Source organism: Xenopus laevis, chromosome 4L (genome assembly GCF_017654675.1).
Source record: "Xenopus laevis strain J_2021 chromosome 4L, Xenopus_laevis_v10.1, whole genome shotgun sequence".
Classification (NCBI taxonomy): domain Eukaryota; kingdom Metazoa; phylum Chordata; class Amphibia; order Anura; family Pipidae; genus Xenopus; species Xenopus laevis.
The window spans coordinates 124,412,273-124,435,181 of NC_054377.1; the positions used below are offsets into that span (position 1 = coordinate 124,412,273).

The 22,909-nt window shown below is 39.6% G+C and overlaps 1 protein-coding gene across 5 annotated transcripts in view; it reads left to right on the forward strand.

The window, feature by feature from the left end:
* Positions 1–22,909, forward strand: part of dag1.L (dystroglycan 1 L homeolog) — a 160,888-nt gene that overhangs the window by 118,718 nt on the left and 19,261 nt on the right. Inside the window, exon 2 of one of the 5 annotated variants that reach the window (XM_018256551.2) lies at positions 13,853–13,952. The gene's annotated coding sequence lies outside the window, so the exon portion shown is untranslated. 5 annotated transcript variants of the gene reach the window in all.

A 22,909-nucleotide genomic window follows, 5' to 3' on the forward strand; every position in this document is an offset into this window, starting at 1 on the left:
AAGCATCCAACCACCATCCTCTTTATCTGTTGCCCTCAATGCTGGCGATATGGAAAATCATATCTGGGGCTGAAATTACAAATGACAATTCAAGAGTACGTTAAGTGGCTCATTTATTCAGCTCCAAACGGATTAATCACCTTTTTGCTGCTGGGGAAACTGCAATGCATTGACCTGCAGAGTGTGCACACTAACCCTTTCTTGTAACGAAGGAAATAACTTCATGCCTAATTGTAACCTGAGATTATAGGCGTAAAAAAAGCATCAGCCAGGCGTAATGATTGCCCCGGCACATTCGCTGATTTCTGGAGATGTGAATAGTTGTTTTTTTTTTTTTTTTGCTAAGGTGGAATTAAAAAGTTAATGAGTGAACTCCCATGGTAATGATTGAGCATGCACATAAACTAGAGAGTAAGATGGGGCTGGCAAAAAAATATACTTCCTGAAACGTAACCTTCGCTGTGTACCCTTCAGTGTATCGAACTGCCATTGTAATAGAGTCTTTTGTCTTTCGTTGTTGTTTTTTTTATGATCTAAAGTGTATTGTGTTGCACTGCTAATCCCTTGCTGCCTGCTGCATGTAATGTGGTTAGCTTGTCGTTTATTTTGGGCAGGTAACAAACAGGATTCCGATTATTAGTCTCCAGACAGCACACAAGTGCGATACTTTCATATTACATTTCCTGTTCTACACAGATAATTCATTTTAGAAAGGCTTAGTATTTACTTCCAGCCTTCTATAATCATATAGTGTGTCTGATGGATCCAGCAGGGAGGTGTAGCACCGCTCACGTTCACTTTGTTGCAAAGTGTGAAAAGAACAAACAATGTTGGTGGCACTGGCTGGCTCTACTCACACCCACTTTAATGGAAAGTATGAGAATAGCACTGCTGATGGCACAGGTTGGTAAATAAGCACTGCAGCCATGCAGCACCGGGGTCCTAAGTTGGAATCCAGGCAGGGCACTATCTCCAAAAAATCTGTAGAGACTCAATCAATGATGTGTATTCTCTATAAAGCACTGCTTTGTAGGACATCCTTATTCATGCTTTTCAAGCACAAACAGAATTTTTGATGGCTTTACCTCTTGGATGTAAAATGCACAGCAATTATGGCACACTGTGGTGCCTTTAGGCTAATGGCACACAGGGCTCTTCTCCAGCTGCGTACAAGACGCAAGGATCAGATTTTGAGGTTGAACTGCAAAAAAAAGATTTTTTGCACTGAAATCCACTCCTGTTTGAGTACAGGCCCCCACAGTTCTGTAAGTGCCGATACATACATGTCTGTTTGGGAAGACTGCTCTGCTCTACATTAATACAGTTTGATCCACTCTCCTAGCTGAAGGCTGAAGGCGGCGCATCGGGCCTCTTCCAGTACTTAGTGAGTTTTGTGGATTCAATCCGGGACTTTTTTTCATTATTTCACACAGAAGCTGATGAGAGCGGATCGGCTTTTCTACGCCTGTGTACAAAATGCAGACGGAGAAAAGTGGATCCCCAGCCCCGTGTGCTATTAGCCTTAAAGGGATTGTTCACCTTTCAAACACTTTTTTCAGTTGAGTTGTTTTCAGATTGTTCCCCAGAAATAAAGTTGTTTTCAATTACTTGACATTTTTTATTTTTTTTTAAGTTTTTCCAAAATCGTAAGTTTAAATTTTAATGTCCCTGTCTCCGGTGTTTGAGTCTGGCAGCTCAGTAATTCTGGTGCAGAAACTAAACTGTTACAATTTTGCAACATTTAGTTGATACATTTCTCAAAAGTGTCTCTGGAGTATTAGCAACTATTGTATCAATTCTATAACAGCTGCCTGTAAAGAAACCCAGAGATTCTGCTCAGGGACAAAGATAACAAATGTATCAAGTTAGAACAGGTTACTGGGTCGGTGACCCCCCCCCTCCCAAAGCTACTTTAGAAGATGAAAAATAGCACTTTACACTTCAATATTAGAAAACCGGTCACAAATAGAAAATAGAAAGTAATTGGAAAAAGTCTTTATTTTTGGTGAACTATCTGAAACCAACGGAACTGAAAAAAGTGCTTGGAAGGTGAACAACCCCTTTAATGCAGTGTCACTTTGGAAGGCAGAAGACTGTGTTCTCGACAAACTACAGCGTGCAAAAGAACAGGTTGTTTCGTGTTCTGGAGAATGGGATAGGGTATTTTCTTATCCATAGGTCTTCCTGACAGCACCCGGGCAGTCAGAATCCACTTTGTTCCTAAAGCTGGCCAAAGATGTAAAGATCTTTAAAAGATCCAATCGTTATCGTGAGACCACGATTATCTCAAAACGACTGTTTAAATGTACGATGTGTCCATCAACTAAAAAAAGACCATTTCAGGCGATATTGATAGGAAAACTGAGGGTAGCTGCCTGCTTGGCCCTGCAAACATAGATGGATTGCACTGGGACAGATAAAAAATGTTTAACCTGGCCGATTAATTTTCTGACAGATGGACGAAAAATCGTAAGATGTATGATCGTTCGATTCCCACTAACTTCATAGTAATTTGACGGATTGGTAGGATTTCGCTAAAAACAGTCATTCTCCAAAGATACGTCTTTGCGTCTATGTGGACCTTTAGGTTATCAGATTAATTAGAAAAATCAGCAGTGGTTTTAAGAAATGTATGCAAACTGGATTTACATTCAGTGCAATCAGTAAGTCTTGCTGGATTTTTTAGATGTATGCTTGAGGCCACGGGCCTGCTATCCATACATCTGCCACAACTTTAATTCTCGGTTAATTGTATGCTCCAGTCTCTGGTTGTAAGCTACAAAGCGAGTGAAGCAGAGCATAAATCTCCTGTGTGCTGGAAGAAGTCGTTGTGCATCCGTTACCTGCTGAACAGAGTTTATGGAATGCTTTGTTCTTTAGTCACTATTATTTGTTGTATTTCTATGGCTTTCCTTCTTTCTCTCCCAAGCTAAGCATGTTATTGTGTTTTAATACATTAAGTATGTATACCCCTCTCTGTCTGAAGGACAAACTGTTGGGTGATTGGGCATTAGCAAGGCTCGCTTTAGTAATAGCTGTGCAAAACTTCTCTTGTGATTTGTAACGTAATGAGCCGGGCCTTCGCCGGCGGCTAAAATCTTCCTTGATATGTAAATTGATCTATTTGAGTTAGTAATCTCCATTCACAACATATTTTCTAGTGAATTTAAATATCACTAAGCATTATGTCAACATAGTGCCAGTTTATTATTGCAAAACTGACTTTCCCTTTTTAGCAGTGACATCTGTAGAGTAGATTTATGTTGGTGCTCTTAGATTGCTGAAAGGCTTTCTTTTATGCCATTCCGCTTTATATACCAACAAAATATAAATCCCTGCCCTAGCAGAGCTTACAGTCTAAACCCCTAGCACACAGACATGCATTATGGTAGATATCACGAGGAGGCAAGTATGTGGCCTGTATCTTTATTTTTTTTGTTTGTTTGTTTTTTCTTTTGTTTTGAGTTTAAGGAGAAACCTCACACAGACCCAGGATGAACATACAATCTCCTTGCAGATCTACAGTGGTATTAAACATGCACCCATGGGGTGCCAATGAGCTCCACTTAAGTATCAGATATTTTATATGCCATATGTTTGTTGGTGACAGGATGTTTGGAGTTATAGTTTTGCAACAGCTGTGGCATCAAAGGGATTTTTGGACTTGCGTGTTTGTTCTGTGGCGATACTTCTGCTGATCAGAAGCCAATTGTGAGCCCTGAAGCTCATAAAGATTTCCCATACAACGGCCACACAACTTTAATCTGAACCCCACTGCCATAGTGAGAGGTTATTCACCTTCCAAATACTTTTTTTGTTGAATTTTACCATTTTTCCAAAATCTAAATTCAAAGTTTAATGTTCGTCTTAGGTGTTTCAGTTTGGCAGCTCAGTAATTCAGGTCACAGGTTGAACAGTTACATTTCAGGTTGAAATGTTTTAATTTGCTACATTAGTTGATACATTTCTTAGTAGCATCTCTGGAGTATTAGCAACTGTATCATATCATATTTGCCCCAGTGATCTTTTTTTTTTTTTGGTAGTGCTCTCACATTCAGGTGCAGAGTTTAGCTCTTTGAGCTGAATGAGACCGTAAGAAGGAACTTTATCATACCAACAGTCTGATCACTAAAGTATTCATGATTTCTATTCATCTGTCAGTCTGCCATTCAAACCAGGGCATTGTTGCTAGTAGGTTAAATATCATACTGGGTGGTTAAACCTTAGGAAAGGAAACTAGTTGCAGGCTGTCCTAGAAAATCACACATACTAGAAATGATATGATTTGATTTCAGGCGGACAGGGGATGCATTTCTGCTTTAATAATTGAATAGTAACTGAGTTGCTGCGGCACAGGCATCTTCTGTAACACCAGCAAACACTGTTTTTTTGGGTTTTTTTTTACCCCCAGTGGTCTTTGTCTGTAAGGATTGTGTCAGTTGAGGTTAGCAATATGGCAGCACCCAGTCACATGTACGTACAGGTATAAATGTATATAGAAGGCATGTGCTTGCAACACAGTAAGCTAAGCCCTTGAACTTTATCTATTACTTTCTAATGGAAAATGAAAAGTAGATACATATAAGGGCACTTACAAATACATTTATGGCTTTGTTCTCTTTGGTACCAGTTCCTTAAAGGGGTTGTTCACCTTCCAACACTTTTTTCAGTTCAGTTGTTTTCAGATTGTTCAACAGAATTTAAGGCTTTTTTCAATTACTTTTTTTCTCTGTTTGGGACTGTGTTTTTTTTTTTTTATAAGGACAGTATAATAGATATTAGCCTGTTTAGATCTGCAGGGACAAGGGCTCTGATATCTTTCCCAAAGGTGAGTCAGTCCATCCACACTAACCTTTGTGTGGATGGGGCCTCTAGTTTGTCTGATTTACTACTGTTTTTGGATGTATGGTCACTATATTTACTGTTGTTTTTTTAAAACAGAAGGAAAGTATAGATTAGGGAGCACCGTCCATCAATTGGAGAGGCAGTGGATGGTGTGCAGGGTCTGAAATATAAGTCATATGTGAGGGAAGGAAAAGAACTGACCCTTAAAGTTGCACCTCCCCATCCCATAATCCGATCACTCGGTAAACCAACTTAAAACATAACTTTTACTAAATAGATTTAAAAGGAGAATCCAGGAAAAACATTAAAATGAGGGAAGGAACAGGGAGACGGAAAGGCTGAAGGTATGGGGTAGGCAGTCTATGATCATCAGAATGGGTCTCAGACCCGCCTAAGGATACCCCTTCAATATGCCATTCATCAACCACCCCTTCATCCGCATTGCACCCCTCCCGGTTGTGTGGACAAGGATAGGTAACTTAAGCACTATATAAATATAAGCAAGTATTAAGCCTGTCTGGCTGAATTGCATTCCTGCATTAAAGGCGCAAACAATTAGTTATAATAGCATTGACGAGCTCTACCCATTCATGCTCCATCGATTGCCAACCCCTTTACCCACAGAGCACCCCTCCCGGTTCCATAGGTAGAGATTAACCTATATTAATAGTCTCATTCCGCCACCCTGCCTAACCATTCTTAAAATGCACCTGACTCGCGTTTTGCCTGCAGTAATCGGGCTTTGTAAGCAGATTAGGCAGGTTTGAGACCTATTCTGATGATCATAGACACACAGTCTTTGTAAATCAACCCCAGTGGCTATATTGGATGTATTTTGCAGTCATATGAATACATTAAAGGGGCGAATCACCTTTAATGTATTCATTCTAAGCAAATTTGCAATTGGCCTTATTTCTTTTGGTTTTATAGTTTTGAATGATTTGCCTTCTACTGACCCTTTCCAGCATTCAAATGGGGGTCATTCACCCCATCTAAAAATAAATGCTCTGAAAGGGCAGAGACACAAATGGAGATTCTGGTGATGTTTAGTCGCCCGGCGACAAATCGCCTCTTCTTCAGACAATTAATCTCCCCGAACTGCCTTCCAGCCGGCTAGAATCGAAATTGCCGACGGGATGGCACTCAGAGCTCTTCATTTTCCGAAGCCGCCGGAATTTGCCTCACGAGGAAACTTCAGACGACTTCGGAAAATGAAGAGCACCGAATGCCATCCCGCTGGCGATTTCGATTCTAGCTGACAGGAAGGCAGTTCGGGGAGAAAAGAAGAAAAGGCGATTTGTCGCCGGACGACTAAATCTCCTCGTATCTCCACATTCGAAGCGCCCTAAGGCACCACATTTAATATTATTGCTACTTTGTATTACTTGTCTTTCTATTCAGACGCTTCCCTATCATCCAGTCTCTTATTCAAATCAATGCATGGTTGCTAGGGTAACTTCAAACTGAAGAGCAGCTGAACAGAAAGCTAAATAACTCAAAAAGCACAACTAATAAAACATGAAAACCAATTGCAAATTGTCTCGGAATATCCCTCTCTGCATCAAACTAAAACCTTATTTAAAGGTGATCAACCCCTTTTAACAGACGAGAGTAAGTGCAGTGATTATTTTTATTTTGTATGTTGGAAGAACTAGAAGTTGTCTGGAGTGTTCTAGGATAGTTGAATGATTTAGGTCAGTACTCTGGTTGTATGAACAAAAATCAGGATTGCTGGTCATTTACCAGATCATTTGTGGATAGCCCCAAAACGAAGACATTGAAATATCAGCAAAAGGCATAAGACTGGCAACATTTAACTTTATTATTTTAGTAACACTTTGCTAGCTACTTGCAACAGAAGCAATTTCTTGTGCTGATCTGCAAGTATTGTGTCTCCTTACACAGGACATTTTATAGTAAGTTGTATAATATATTCCTTCAGTAACTGTATGTAAAGTAGGAATTCTAAATCCTTTTTTCACTTTCTTTTTCACCCCTATTGCATTGCTCAAACGTTGACACAGCTGTCTCGGTGTAGCCTTGCTTGCTTGTGGTTTTGCAACCGCTGCCTTAAAAGCTCTACAATAAAACTGACACACAGACATTTAAAAGAAACATTTTCAAAAAGTTGCTGCAAGTAAGTTGCTGCTGGATACGAGTCTAGTCGTTGCAGCCTCCTGCTCCACTCCTGCTATGTTTTATAGCGCTCATCCCCTCTGTATTCTATTAATACCGTTGTCACGAGATTAAGATAAACCTAATTATAAAGTGCTGAAATGTCAAAGTTGCAGTGACTACTACTGAGTCAAATACCACTGTGGGATGCTACAAATCTTTGCTTCTCTTGCACGTTGGGTGACTTTTTTAGATAATGGGATATATGGTGAGTTTTGGTGAGTTTTTTTTTCCCCCCTTGAAGTAGTCGTGGTTATTACATACTGAAGTGTTTTCTCATGATAATTTCACCCGTGTGCCTTATTTTTGCTGCTTAATGGAGACTATAATTTAAAGCATTTTACAGCAGTTCCCTGCTGCAACTTTCCAGGAAAAGGATTGCTGTAAATGACATTAAGCTTATTATAGTGCTCAGAAAGAAACTCTTTCTTTGCAGGAAATATCCTCTTCTATATGAGAATTGTTTTCATTCTGCAGCTCTTTGATAGTTACAAATGACATTTGATCCTCTTTGTCTTCCTTTGTAAAGACCACATGCACTGACCAACTTGGTGCTTAGGGGCATATTTATGAAGGGTCGAATTTCGAATTGAAAAAACTTCGAAATTCGAATTCAAAAAGAACAACAGAAATGAAGTTGAAGATTTTTTTGGGTTGAATAGGTCTGTTTTCTATCGAATAGGTCCGTATTCAGGCGAATTTGAATTGTACGAACTGAAGGAATAGCGCATTTGTTAATAATACATGTTAATAATAATGTTAATAATTTGATCAAATTCAATTCAAAGTTTTTCCCAAAAAAAACTTTGATTTTTCAAAGTCCACCAATTGACTCCAAGTGTGTTCTAGGAGATTCCCCATAGGCTAAAACAGCAATTCGGCAGGTTTTAGATGGCGAATGGTCGAAGTCGAATTTTTAAAGAGACGGTACATGATAAATTTCGATATTCTAATTCCCTAGTCGAAGTACACAAAAAATATTTTTCATTTGAAAATTCACCTCGACCTTTGATAAATCTGCCCCTTAGTGTCTGATCACCAAGCTGACTGATATCCATAGATATATTTATGTTTATACTGTTGGTAAGGATTGCTTGGCCAGCATACATGTATTGGTTAGTGAATGATCAGCTTAAAGGGGCTGTTCACCTTTAAACTACCTTTTAGTATGATGTACAGAGTCATATTCTGATACAATTTGCAACTGGTTTTAATTTTTTATTATTTGAGGTTTCGGCGTTATTTAGCTTATTATTCAGCAGCTCTCCAGTTTGCAATTTTAGCAATGTGGTTGCTGAGGTTCAAATAACCCTAGCAACCATGCACTGATTCGAATAAGAGACTGGAATATTAATAGGAGAGAGCCTGCATAGAAATATGAGTAATAAAAAGTAGCAATAACAATTAATGTGATGCCTTACAGAGCATTTGTTTTTTATAAATGGGGGGTCATTAACCCCCCCCCCCCTCATTTGAACGCTGGCGCGAGTCAGAAGAAGGCAAGTCATTTAGAAACCTGAAGACAAAGTGAAAAGCCACTTAGAATTAGCCGTTCTACAACATACTAAATGTTGACTTAAAGGTGAACCACCCCTTTAAGGCTAATAGCATACACAGCATTGTCTACCGTTAGCCGTTGGAATCCAAATAGAATCCCCATGTGCCTTAGGCCTTAAAACTAAAACCATTCTGCACAGCTTATTTCTTTTCTGCTATATAAAAGTGCCGTACAGCTCAATTAAAGTTTGAATGGATGCCCCATGCCTATATGGCAACCTTGTGCTTGTGAAGCAAACACACAAGGGCTCATTTACTAACGCAATCACAGGTGAGGCTGTGCAAAAATGGTGACTTGTATTGACACTATTAAAATGCTTCCAGAGCTCTTTGACATTTTGATGTTGCTAATCCTTTAATGCAACCCAATAAAAATGATTTAGGACAGTGACATAATTAGAGTTCAGAACAATGGTAGGGAAGCTATTGCAGCAAGTCTCACAGTTTCAGACTGACTCCCTTAAGCGAGAATGTTGCAGCAATCTTTCTTTAATGAAGAGTGCAGGTGCTCGGCAGCCTACAGCATATAAACTGGGAGGAAAGTGTTCTATTGGTAAAATCTATATTCAGCTGCTGCAGGAGGGATGTGCAAGGTTTAAGCGACTAACAAAGCAAAGTGATTCACTTCTTCCCCACGAAACAGACAAGCAAAGACACACCAGGTAGAGTGAATTGCTTTTAGGAAATTGAGAGAGCATCTAGCAGACCCGAGATAAAACAATTGCTGTTCATTATTGGAATAACTGGAATAAAATAATTTTCAATAGATTTCCACAGATGAACGAGCGCAGTTAAACCTTCGAAACAAATAACGACTGTAGGACTTTGCTCGCCAGCTTGTGTTCCGGAAGTTGGATTCTCTTGTAATGATTTACTCGGCACTGATACAAAATGCAATAAAAGTCCTGTCTAGACAAGTTCAAGCAAAAGATATGAAAAGATGTATGACGATTCATTGCTTTGAGTTTACTTTGCATAGGCTGTATCCAGTGATCTGGCTGTGAATAACATGGTTCCCCATCTAATTTGGAAGACTAAAAGCAATAGATTATTTTGTTATCTAGAAGAAATAGCACAGAAGCCTTTGCCTGTGTACAGGGTTGGACTCACACTTTACTTCTGTGACCAGTCTGCCTTGGATTGCACCTTCAAAACCTTCAAAAAACATTAAAAAAAACAATTTGGTAATTACAGCAATGTTCACAAAAAAATATCTGTAAATGTATGCTGGATTTTTTTGTAAACATTGCTGTAATTGCCAAATTGTTTTTTAATCAGTAAAAAGATTTTTTTTGATACCACCTGAGTCTAAGGGTAAGGACACACTGGACGATTTGTCGCCAACGTTTTTAAAAAGCAAATCGCGGCGACATATCGCTCGTTTTGTCTCTGAACAAAACCAAATGAAAGACGCCAGCTCCTGTGCACACAGCGCGTTTGTGAATCGCCTGTAGCTCCAAAACGCACTGAGACCCTTTTCCGAGCGATTTATCAGAAATAGCATGTACTTAGAAAAGCACTGAAATCTCCTAGACACGCACACACATACAGATAAGTAGCAGCAATTGTATTCAAATTACAATGCGAACGCAATGACGCAAGAACGTAAAGACGCCAGGTTACAGCGGGAAGCACAAACCGTTTCCGGTTTGGGTGGAGCACGTACCGCACAGAGTAATGGGATACAAATCGCTCTGTGCCAATAGTCGCTGTGAATCGTCTGTTCAAAAAAGACGATCATCTTGTCGCCGCGATTTACTTTTTTAAAATGTTGGCGACAAATCGTCCAGTGTGTCCTTACCCTAAGGGTAAGGCCACACTGGGCGTTTTGGGGAGATTTGGTTGCCTGGCTTCTAATCGCCTCGTCTTTGCGGCGAACAATCTCCCCAAATGCCTTCCCTCACTCTGCGCAGGCTAAAATGAAAAAACGCTGTCGCTAATCACATGCGGCGATTCATTTCTGTGGGTGAGCTGCCACAGTGCTCTGCCTGAACTAAGGTCTTTACTGTCAAACCTTCCTGCAGAGATGGATGGGCAGAATGTTCCAAACCCCAGATAACCCTGATCCTAACGTATATGTATATATTTATAACATATAGTAAGCTTGGCCATTCTCTTTTGTGTGCTTCTAACTCTTATCCATAAATGAGTGCTGGGTTTTTTTAAGGACTTGAAAAACAATTTCACCCCTATCGTGGAAAACTATTATCAGCTAGAAGGGATATATAAAGCTGGCCATAGATGTAAAGATTTTTAAAAGATCTTTTCGTGAGACCAAGATTATCTTGAAACGATCGTTTAAATGTACAATTTGTCCATCAACTAAAAAGACCATTTCAAGCAATATTGTCTAGTTGAAGCCAGGAAAACTGAGGGTCACTGCCTGCTTGGCCCTGCAAACATAGATAGATTTCACTGTGACCAATGAAATTTTTTTTAACCCCGGCCGATCCATTTCTGACAGATGACGGACGAAAAATCGTAAGCTGTACGACCGTTCGATTCCCACTAACCTCACAATAATTTGACGGATTGGTTGGATTGCACTAAAACCGGTCGTTCACCAAAGAAAAATCTTTGCGTCTATGGGGACCTTAAGACAATACTGCTCCCGTCCACACTGCAGTTTTTCTATTAAATATATGTTGAATTTCAATCGATGATATTGTTTATGCAGAGCATATTCACATTTTATTTATTTAATGTCTTGCCTTACTATTTCATTATAATTCCATATTTAATACTTGACATGATGTATGAGAAGGAATACCTCATACATGTATTGCTTTTTATCCATTTCTAATAATAATGCCTGTTTATTGTCACTGAGACCTTCTGTTATTACAAATGAGCTTTGAATTACAGAATCTTTTACAAAGCAGGGATAAATCAAACTGAAGGGAGCGTAAGGGGCAGTGAGCCTCAGGTTGTTTCAGGCATTGTGTGTGTTATAGAAATCCTGCAGGTACAGGTATGGGACCTGTTATCCAGAATGCTCAGGACCTGGGGTTTCCAGATAACGAATCTTTCCGTAATTTGGATCTTTTTATCTTAAGTCTACTAGAAAATCCTTTAGGGGAACTCCACAAAAACTTAACTTAAGCTTTTTGAAAAGTAAACATAATTTCAAACAACTTTGCAATATACATAATTTAAAAAATATGATGATATGATAATGATTTTTAATGGTTTCTGACAGTTCCCTAAGCCTAGCCCCCTGCTCTTCTGCTGATCTTTCTGACTACTTTGCTGAGCTGGCTGACTACTGTTACTTTGTATCAACAGCCTCTGTCCTGACTGCATTCTCCAAAGCCCACATTTCCCAACACATGTGATTTCAATAAGGAACGGAACATCACAGTGCAATGCATTGTGGGTTATGTAGTTCCTGCATGATGTCTGTAAGCTGTGGAGAAGTTGTTACAATTTGTAACATCAGTATTTTAGTCCCTCCTTCCCTGCCAGGATTTTAAATGATGCAGAAAGAGAAGAACTGTCAAACAGCTGGATTTCAGCATAGAAAATGGCATTTATTCATACTTTTTCAAGAAACGGGTAACTGTGATGGGTATATTAGGGGGTTCTGTGTTATGTGAGCCTCTTTATCAAATTTTGTTTTGGAAGAGGGAGTTCCCCTTTAAATAAACCCAATAGGCTGGTTCTGCTTCCAGTAAGGATTAATTATATCTTAGTTGGGATCAAGTACACGCCACTGTTTTATTATTACAGAATCAAAGGAAATACTTTTTTTAAAATTTAGATTATTTGGATAAAATTGAGAATATAGGAGCCATTTCGTAATTTGGAGCTTTCTGAATAACGGGTTTCCAGCTAAAGTGTTTCAGGATTAAGGGTTTCCGGATAACGGATCCCATATCGGTACAAATATCAGCAATATCAACAAGATAATGAATCAGCCACATTTGACTGTTACTGGGAGTTATAATTTAACAGTATTGGAATAGTGATGCTCAAGTGGGGTGAAACCCATGTTCAGGCTTCAAAGGCAGATTAATGTTTCAGGTTCAGGTAAGTGACAAATGTAGACACCGGGTTGAGTCGCAGTTCTCCCCTAATTCCAAAAACCATACAGGCAGGTTCATTGGCTCCTTATGCAACTGTCCTTGTTGTGTGTTGTGCAAATATCATAGGGGTCTTCAGTTAAAAGCTCCTCAGGCACCAGGGCTGATGTCAATGAAGAAGCATTTCTTCACGTGGCATGCTTTAAATTTGCCAAAAAAGTGGTTATACATTCAGGGGCAGATAGGATTCAAGTGATGCATATCAAAGGTAAATCTATTTAGATACGTGCCCCAGATGTAATGGTAAGGCATTATTAGGCGCATTACAAACGCTTTGAATGGTTTGTGCATTTGTCAGTCATTCCATTTGATGCATTGTATTTATTGGTTCCCGTGTGTACACAGCCTGCTAACCAGCAGCTTGTACAAACCAACAAAGGGATATGGAAATGCGGTTTTTATGATTTTTCGATGCGTGCCAACCCTGCCCGATATAACAAGAAGAGCCAGAGTTGTTACAAATACCCTTAATGTACATGTGATCAACACTATAAGAGATGAATGTCCCAGACGTAAACAAAAGCCCAGATATTCCTTGGATCAGCTCATCGTCGCTCTGCTTGTGTTGATTATAAAGCATACAGAAATCCTCATTTATGCCGCCTCAAATCAATATGCAGAACATGTAACAGGCTGCAGTCTTCAAATTGCACAAACTGCAGAACAGCCAACGGCATCATGTCCGCCGAAACTTGTCTTACCCTTTGTACCAGGGAATAAGAGAGAGGCGTTCACCTGATCTTATAAGAATCCTCATTCAGACGTTCTTCAGCTCCGACATTGCTATGCAGCGTTGCACAGTATTATGTAATCATTAATGAGATGTGATTTAAGCAGGGGGGTTGTGTGTGTAATGTCAATCCATATTAAGGGATGATGTGAGTTGTAGTTTAACACTAGCTTGGGACTGTAGGTCATATAGCATCCCATGTTACTTCCCAATAAGAGATACATGTTTGGGGGTTTTTTTCATGTGAATAACATCTTCTTCGGGCCTGGGGAAGTAGTCCCGACTCTGACCCCCTTAAAGCCAGCTACATGCTGTCCCCCTCGGGATTTTCCAAGACCAAGTATGAACTGTCTCTTTAAATTGTTTGTGTATCCACTGAGAAAGCAGAATTTGAGCAATCAGATCTGAGCACCAATTGGAGCTCATTTCCAAAACGCAATATGTGCCATTTTCTTGTACACAGGCTCAGTAAAAGGACACTGAACAGATGCTATTTTATCGAAGCTGTCTGGCAAGAGCAACAATATCCAAGCAAAAGAATCTCAGAGCTGCAAAGGGGGAAGGTATTTTTCTTTTTTTTTTTATCACTTGCTAACCAGGGCAAGGCAAATCATCTTCAGGGCATGAGAATCACATTGAATTTATTATCATCTTTATTTACTGAAGGGATATTCTATTATTACTGCTGCGTAAATTGCTTTAACAGAGTTTCACTCTGTCGTGACTTTTCAGCATTTTCCATTGTGTATTTACCCTGAATATCCAATACACCAACAGACGAAAATTGAAGCTGGTACAAAAGAGGGTGAAATAAAACTTTTTATGCAACCAAAGGACAATAAATCCATTATATATTAATACAGCGGAATCCTATGAAACAAGAAAATGGAAGCAGTGTTATTACCCCAGGCCTTACTTAAATTGCCTAGTTTGGAGCATGTCCGTTCTAAAAAGTTACATGAATTGCTTGTAAACAATGCATGGAAATGATTAAATTAGCATGGGCTGTGTAGTTCTACAGCAGATAGATGGCAGCTTCTATACGTGTTTCGGCCGTTTCCACCCTTAATCATAGGCTTAATTAAAAAACTGGAAATAATCAGATTGGGGGGAAAACCCCCAATTAAATCGTGTGAAACCCCAAATCGCCTGATTTATTTTTTTCCCCCGAATTGCATGTTTTTTTTCGTGGTTTTGCCCGAAAACCCCAAATTTTAGAAAATATCTAGAAAAATTCAAGTTTTTTTTTTTTTTTTTTTTTACACAAACAATTCCAGTTTTTATCCCAAAAAGCAAGACCAGAAAAATTGGAGGTTTAGTAAAGAACCCTCTTAATAATAATCCAAATAATAAAGACATTATTCAATTATTTATAAAGCAACAACATATTCAGTAGTGCTGCATAATAGAAGGCTGTGTATATCAAACACTACTTGCATACAAAAAGTGGCCTATATAAGAGGTTTTCTTTAGAGCTTGCAATCTAAAGGAGAAGGGAGAATGAGGTATCTAGGTTTAGCTCTAGGATGTTCGAGAAGAATGGAGATGGTGCTGGGCAACAGAAAAAAGGGTACAAGGGGGCTACTTCTGAACCAGCCTGTAAGGGTTACTCACTGCCGCTCCTGTGAGACAAGATGATCCAGGGATCCCGCGTGGCACGTTCCGACGCCAATGCATCAAACATGCGTCATGACGTCATGAGGCCTATATAAGAGGCCTGAACATTCCTGTCATTGCCCAATTATAGGTTCTACCTTGTGTGTTCCTGGGTGTGCTTTACTCTTGATTATTACTGATTCCTGTGTTTAATCTCGGCCTGTTTATTCGTCTGTGAACCTTTTCTGCCTGCATTGACCCTTCTGGACTTGACTACTCTTCTGCCTCACCCTTGCCAGATACCTCGAACTGTGTTGGACTGTTGTTTCCTCCTTGGTCCGAAACTTTACCAGAGCATCCGGGCCCTTACACAGCCTTGGGCATAAGACTGGATGATGCCAGACTTGTAACGTTGAGTTCCATTGCACAACACTTGCCATTCAAGAGCTCCACATGGCCTTCAACTTGGGGTTTATCTTTTCTATATATTTTTGTGGGAGAGTGAAAGCGTTAACATGTAATTGCTATAAGATAATAGATTTCTCTGGTACGGAGAAAAGTAAGATTTAATAGCAGGCATCCGAGACATGGAATACATTTCAGGAATATATAATGCGATCTCTTGCCTTTAAAATAATTTTGAAATGCGCTTTGTGCACCTGATTTCCTTAAATACCTTTCAATCAAACTATTCCCATTCCACTTACATTACAATGTCTCCTGTACCAGCAAGAAAGCTGTTGGAACTTAGAGTGCTCTAAGCATTCTTTGTTTTTACTAACTATATAATTAAAGGTTTTTGATGGAAACAGTGCTGCGTATCGCCTAGTTTGTTGTTCTAGCTAATATAGACAGGCCATAGCCTCCTGCAGCATTAGGTACTTGAGAGATTATTATTGCAATACTGCAGGGATTGATGAATTCCTCCATACCAGGGTTTCTGATCTTAAGAGCGCTACAGCCACGGGGCATTCGAGATAAAATAATTAGGTGTAGCATATATCACCTTTAGTCCTATTGGGTTTGCAAAATGATTACGTTACTAAGGTAATAATTATAATTCTATTTACATTGCACTTGTATCTCAGGGGGCTATATAATGAGTGGAGCTTGGCCATAGGCGTTGTAACTAATAAAGTCCTGGAAAGAGCAGTGTAATTGTAGATCGAATTAGCGCACAACTGGTTTTATAAAGATTACCGACCATGATTGGTCATACTGATCAATAAAGGTTCTGACCACTGTCTCAGGAGGGCTGTGTTCTTAATATTTGCATGCATTTTTCTGACTTGGTATAGAAAAAAGTTGTTCTGTGAGAAGTCCTTCATATAGCTTGAATTTGGCGTGAGGCTATCAGCTGTGTATAGAAAACCTTAGTAAGTGGTTACCTTGCTGCATATTCCTTTATTGCATCCAATGGCCTTACGGTAGAGTCCTGCAGCGGGTCGGGTACCCGCGGGTTACCCGCAAAAACCTGCTTTATCCTGTGGATTGCGGGTAGAAGTTCTGGGTGCGGGTACAGACGCGGGTTTGCGGTCGGGCCACGGGTCTTCTCAATAGTAATTTTTACTCTTTTTCTTTTTTCTGATCAAATTTACTTCTGATGATGTCACTTCCGGTTTACAATAGGGATACACCGAATCCACTATTTTGGATTCGGCCGAACCCCCGAATCCTTTGCGAAAGATTCGGACAAATACTGAGCCGAATCCTTGCAAATTAGGGGTGGAAAGGGGAAAAAAATTTTACTTAAAAAGTCACCTGATATCCCTCCCAGCCCAAATTTGCATATGCAAATTAGGATTCGGATTTGGTTTGGCTGGGCAGAACCAAATCCGAATCCTAATTTGCATATGCAAATTTGGGCTGGGAGGGATATCGTGTGACTTTTTAAGTAAAATTTTTTTCCCCTTTCCACCCCTAATTTGCAAGAATTCGAAGGATTCGGCCGAATCCCGAACCAAATCCTGGATTCGGTGCATCCCTAGTTTACAATGACAGCACTTCCTGTTTTACTCTTTTTTTCTGATCACGTCTAGTTCCGATAATGTCACTTCCGGTTTACAATGACAGCACTTCCTGATTCTTGATGGTCAGCAGGTCCGGTTTGCGGATAAGGTACTTGCGGGTCAGGTTGGGTAGCGGGTCCAAGCGGGTAAGAATGCGGGTCTGGGTTGCGGAAATTTACGGTGTTGATTTCAGCATTACCCATACAGGTCTGTTAAAGGGGTTGTTCGCCGTTTAAATTAACTTTAAGTATGACGAGAGAGTGATATTCTGAAGCAATTTGCAAATGGTTTTAATTTTCTATTATTTCTGGGTTTTGAGTTACAGTGTTCAACTTTTTATTCAGCAGCTCTCCAGTTCGCAATTTCAGCAATCGGTTGAAAGGGTGCAAATGACCCTAGCAACCATGCATTGATTTGAATAATAGACTGGAATATGAATAGGAGAGGCCTGAATAGATAGACGAGTAATAAAAAGTAGCAATAACAATACATTTGTAGCCTAACAGAGCATTTCTTTTTTTAGATGGGGTCAGTGACCCCCATTTGAAACCTGGAAAGTCTGAAGAAAAAGGCAAATAATTAATAAACCATTAAAAAAAAAGGAAGACTAGTTGAAAAGTTGCTTAGAATTGACCATTCCATAACACACTAAAAGTTAACTTTTAGTTAAACCACCCCTTTAAGAGGCACTGTTGAGGTCAATATTTAAATACTACTACTATTTAAAACCCCAATTTTACTTTTTTCAAGGGACAGCATCAACACAGCGTAATCCAGGGGAAATTATACACCGCTTACCTGTAAGGGCCTGCCTAATTCCTGGGAGATGTCAAATCTGTATTCTACTGTAGTTTGTTTCCTCTTGACTTTAACCACATTTGAGGGAAGTGATAATCACTGACTACTACTAAGCTTTTTATTGAATATTTATGTGTATAACATGGCCAAATATCAAACATAAAAACCATTATAGCAGAATTAACTATATTTCTGAATATGTGCTTTGCATGGGATGTTAATGGTTATCAAGAACCTGAAATTAGTTCGGATTATTTCTATTTGCAAAAAAACACGTGGGCTGCTCTTTAATCAGAAAATATGTATGTATATATGGAAAGCCACCAATGGCAGCTCAGCCCTTGGCAAGAAATAATACGTTAAGATGTTAATAATATATATTTAATCATTCATGATGGCTGCATGATTTATTGCCTATAGGAGCATATAGATGTGGTTAAATTCCTTTTAAATAATTACAGGGGTATGCATATTGCATATCCGGCTAATGTTTTACACATGATAAACACTGAAGCTCCTTAAACTGAATAGCCATGAATAAACACTCGCTTAATAAGGACCAAGTTAATCCCTGCAACATAAAACCCATGTTTCCCAGTATTTCTTTGTACTCATCTGTTAGGAAATATTTTCCCTTTTTTTTGTTCCAGCAATGAAGAGGTTAAGGGGTTGGTCTCCCAGCTTTGATATTTACACAGCAAGGATCTGTCATTTGTAATGAAATGGCTCTAATCTGACCTTGTAAAACAAACTTTAAAATTGCAAAACCTGTTTACGGTCAGTACAGAATAAATCGGAGACACATTAGGCTAAAGGAACAGTAACACCAAAAAATTAAAGTGCTTTAAAGTATTTAAAAAATAATGTACTGTTGTCCTGGACTGGTACAACACTTGTTTTTGCTTCAGAAAGACTACTATAGTTTATATATACAAGCTGCTGTGTAGCCATGGGGGCAGCCATTCAAAGCACAAGTTACATAGAAGAAAATGAATGCACTCTGCAGGATCCCATTGTATGCCATTACAGAGCTTATCTATAACCTGAGCCTTTTCTCCATTTTTACCTTGAATGGCTGCCCACATGGCTACACAGTAGCCTATTTACATAAACTAGTTGTCTTTCTAAAGCAAACACATAACTTTTACCAACACAGGGCAACAGTACATTATATTTTAATTACTTTAAAATGCTTTTATTTTTAGCAGTTACTGTTCCTTTAAGAGACTACCGTAAGGCTATGTGCTCGATGAGTGACGTTGCCACTGGGCTGCATTGTGCAGCATTACTAATTCCTTATTCCTCCGGTGAAATGGGCTTTTGATTCCATGAAAGGCAAACCCCTAAGTTAATGTTTATAGGCCAACAGCATGAATGAACAATATTTATGTATAAATATATATATATATATATAAAATATAGTAATCAATGATGGGCAAATTTGTCCCGTTTAGATTTGCCATAAAATTCGCAAATTTGCAGTGAAATTCACGAAACGGGCAAAAAATTTGCAAAACGCACCTTTAGACACCGACGACAATTGACATGCATTAAAGTCAATAGGTGTCCATTTAATTGTTGCCGGCGGCAAAAAAATTCTCGAATTTTCCGCAAATTACTGCATGGCGAATAAATTCGTCCATCACTAAGGGGCAGATTTGTCGAAGGTTGAGATACATTTTCAAATTGAAAAAATTCTAATTTCGAGCTATTTTTTGTGTATTTAGACTAGGGAATAGTCCAAATTCGATTAGAATTTTCAAAAAATTTGAATATCGAAATTTATCATGTACTGTCTCTTTAAAAATTCGACTTCAACCATTCGCCATCTAAAACCTGCCAAATTGCTGTTTTAGCCTATGGGGGACCTCCTAGAACCTATTTGGAGTCAATTGGTGAATTTTTTGGGGGAAAAACTTTGGATCTAATTCACTATTCTTTCTATTCAAACTATTCGAATTCGGCCAAATATGGACCTATTCGATCGAAAAATGACCTATTCGACCCAAAAAACTTTGACTTAATTTCTGTTGGTCTTTTTGAATTCGAGTTTCGAAGTTTTTTCAATTCGACCTTTGATAATTATACCCCTAATAGTAAAGTCCTTCCTTGTCCTTACTAGCCACACTGCTAGCCCTTTGCATAGATTCCATTCATCCTTATTATTTTTTATCAGCTACAAGCAGCTATTTTTAGCTGTAGCTTGTCCTTAAATTCCCTGTTTGAATTAGGCTTTGTTTTCTGTTTGTTTTCCCTTGCGAGAGGTTCAATATGAGACTGTGGAGATTCCTTCTCTTGATATACGTGAGAGCTTCTGTGTTTTTATTGCCTTGGCACAGATCCTTTCCATATAACCACACAGAAGAGCACCGTGTGGGGGGTGCCTTTCTTCTTTGCCCATACAAGTACCTAATCTGGTGCAAGCAACGTGGATGCTACTACTCATGTGTAACAGATATGACAGAAGAATGTCCAGTTCCATAATAGGAATTCATGCTATGAAGAAAAGGCTTTCATGTTCTGTGAAAAAATAAAATAGACAAGTGCTACTTGGGAACTGATATTTCCCTATTTTTTTCAGCTCTTGTTTTTACTTTATTGGATGGGAAGAAGGTTAAATACAAAAGGCATTCATTGTTCAGCTCTAAGTAGAGATAGTATGGTGAGTTCCTAGAATACTCGATCCTCACAGTTACATCCTAGCATATTCGGGTTCCGCAGTTCCTTAGATCAATTATCATGGAAATAGTAACGCAAATTAATTCATTTAACCATGCACCGAATCCTGGATTCGGTGCATCCCTACTTCCTGCAAAAACATTAGAGAGGCTGTGAAGCCCTTAATTGCCCCACAGCTAAGCTCATGTAACCCAGACAAAGATGGCAGGGGCAGATCAGCATGTTCCATCCATGTTCTGTTAATATAAGTTTGGGTGAGATTGTTTGCAGTTGGGCATGGTGTTTTAAAAATGAAAGTGTTTTAAAGTAATGAAAATATCATGTATTGCTGCCCTGCACTGGTAAAACTGATCTGTAGTTTAAAGGAGAAGGAAACCCCCTGGGCGCAAAACCCATCACCCCCTCCCCTGTGTTGCCCCCCCTCCTTCCTCCCCCCTGGCCTACCTGTACCCCTGGGCAAATGCCCCTAACTTGTTACTCACCCCTCTGCGCAGGTCCTGTCCACGGAGTTCACAGTCGCCATCTTCTCCCACGCGCGTCTTCTTCCTGCTTTGACCGTCGTCTTCAGGCGCATGCGCAGCAGGAACAGGTACCGGTACGGATCTACTGCACATGCGGCAAATGTCACGAAGTGAAATCGGAAAACTTCGTGACAATCGGCGCATGCGCAGTAGATCCGTATCGGTAACTGTTCCTACTGCGCATGCGCCAGAAGACGCGGGTCAAAGCAGGAAGAAGACGCGCGTGGGAGAAGATGGCAACACAGGGGAGGGGGAGGGGTTTTGCGCCCAGGGGGTTTCCTTCTCCTTTAAACAAGCTGCTGTGTAGCAATGGCAGAAATTGAAAAAAAGCTATAGGGCTAGGGTTGCCACCTGGCCGGTATTTAACCGGCCTGGCCAGTAAAAATGATGGTTGATCCTAATGTTATTAATAGGGAGAAAAGATAAATATATATGAAGGCCTGTATTTTTTTTTCCAGAAAAGGTGGCAACCCTATATATGGCACAGGTTAAATAGTGGATAACAGATAAGACGATTATGTTCTACAGAGCTTATCTGCTGTGTAACCTGAGCCTTTTCTCCATTGAATGGCTGCCCCCATTGCTACACAGCAGTTTATTTATATAAACAATAGTAGAGTTTCTGAAGCAAACACAGTAGTTTAACCAGTGCAGGGTAAAACTTAATTAGATTTTTAATAGGGTGCTGGCACGCGGGGAGATTAGTTGACCAGCGATAAATCTTCCTCAGGAGAAAGCTTGGGCGACTGCAGAAAACCGAAAGAACACGTATGCCATCCCGCCAGCAATTCGAATTCTTGCCAGCAGGAAGGCATTTCTGAGAGAAGTAGAGATGTATCACTTGGCGACTAATCTCCCTGTGTGCCACCACCCTTACTTTAAAACATTTGAATTTTTGATCTTACTGTTCCTTTAAGATATCTATGGCATGTACCTCCACCCTTACTTTAAAACACTTTCATTTTTTGATGTTTCTGTTCCTTTAAGGTAACTTTATGGCATGTAATTACTAGTGGGTTGGTTTGCTTTGAATATCCAGTTACATACTGTAGTTTATTTTATGTGTCTGCTGAAGTACTTGCTTCTCTGTACATTTCCCTTGCCTGTAGGCATCTGTCTGACTTTAAAATGGAATAGTTTCTGCAAGGGTCTCATGTCAACCTTCAGGCATCCCAGATGCACCTGTTCCTGTCAAGTTCATCAGGCTAGCGTTACAGGCACATCTAGCATGGAGACAGTTATGTATTCTCCAATACAGACAGTCACAAATCAGACAGTCGTCTTTGCCTGCAGGATGTATATGTTTTCCTGTAGATAATGTTCTGCAGGATTCAATGGCTCAGCACTGACTAGAAGCTTAGTGGAAAGCAATGGGGTTACTTTTCATGCTAAGTTTACCTGGGCGTGGCACTTGCACAGAGGAAAGGTCTTCCTTTAAAGGGGATGTAAAGGCAAAAAAATAAAATCCCATTTTTACTTTCGTTAATGAAAAAGAAGTCTATCTCTAATATACTTTAATTAAAAATGTGTACTGTTTTTTAATAATCCTGACTGTATGCAGTGAAATTCCCCCTTCGTAATACTTGCTCTGACAGCTGCAGATAGGAAACTTCAGATGGCCCCTAACTGCTCTGCAGGAAAACAATCATACTTTCAAATGGCAGGGGGCAGTCCCCCCCCCCATCTTACTTCCCTAACCTCAAGCAGCTTTGTTTGTTTCCCTATAGAGCAGCTGGCGACCGTGTAGAGATTTGTGTCCCTGCTCGCCACCCCGAGGCCTCGGGTCCTAGCGCCTGCCGGCCATTCTCTTCGCCACAAGTCCAGTCCTGTTTGTATCCGCAAATCCAGTGCAGTCTGCATATTCTGATTAGTCAGTCTTGCTGTATATATATATATATATATATATATATATATATA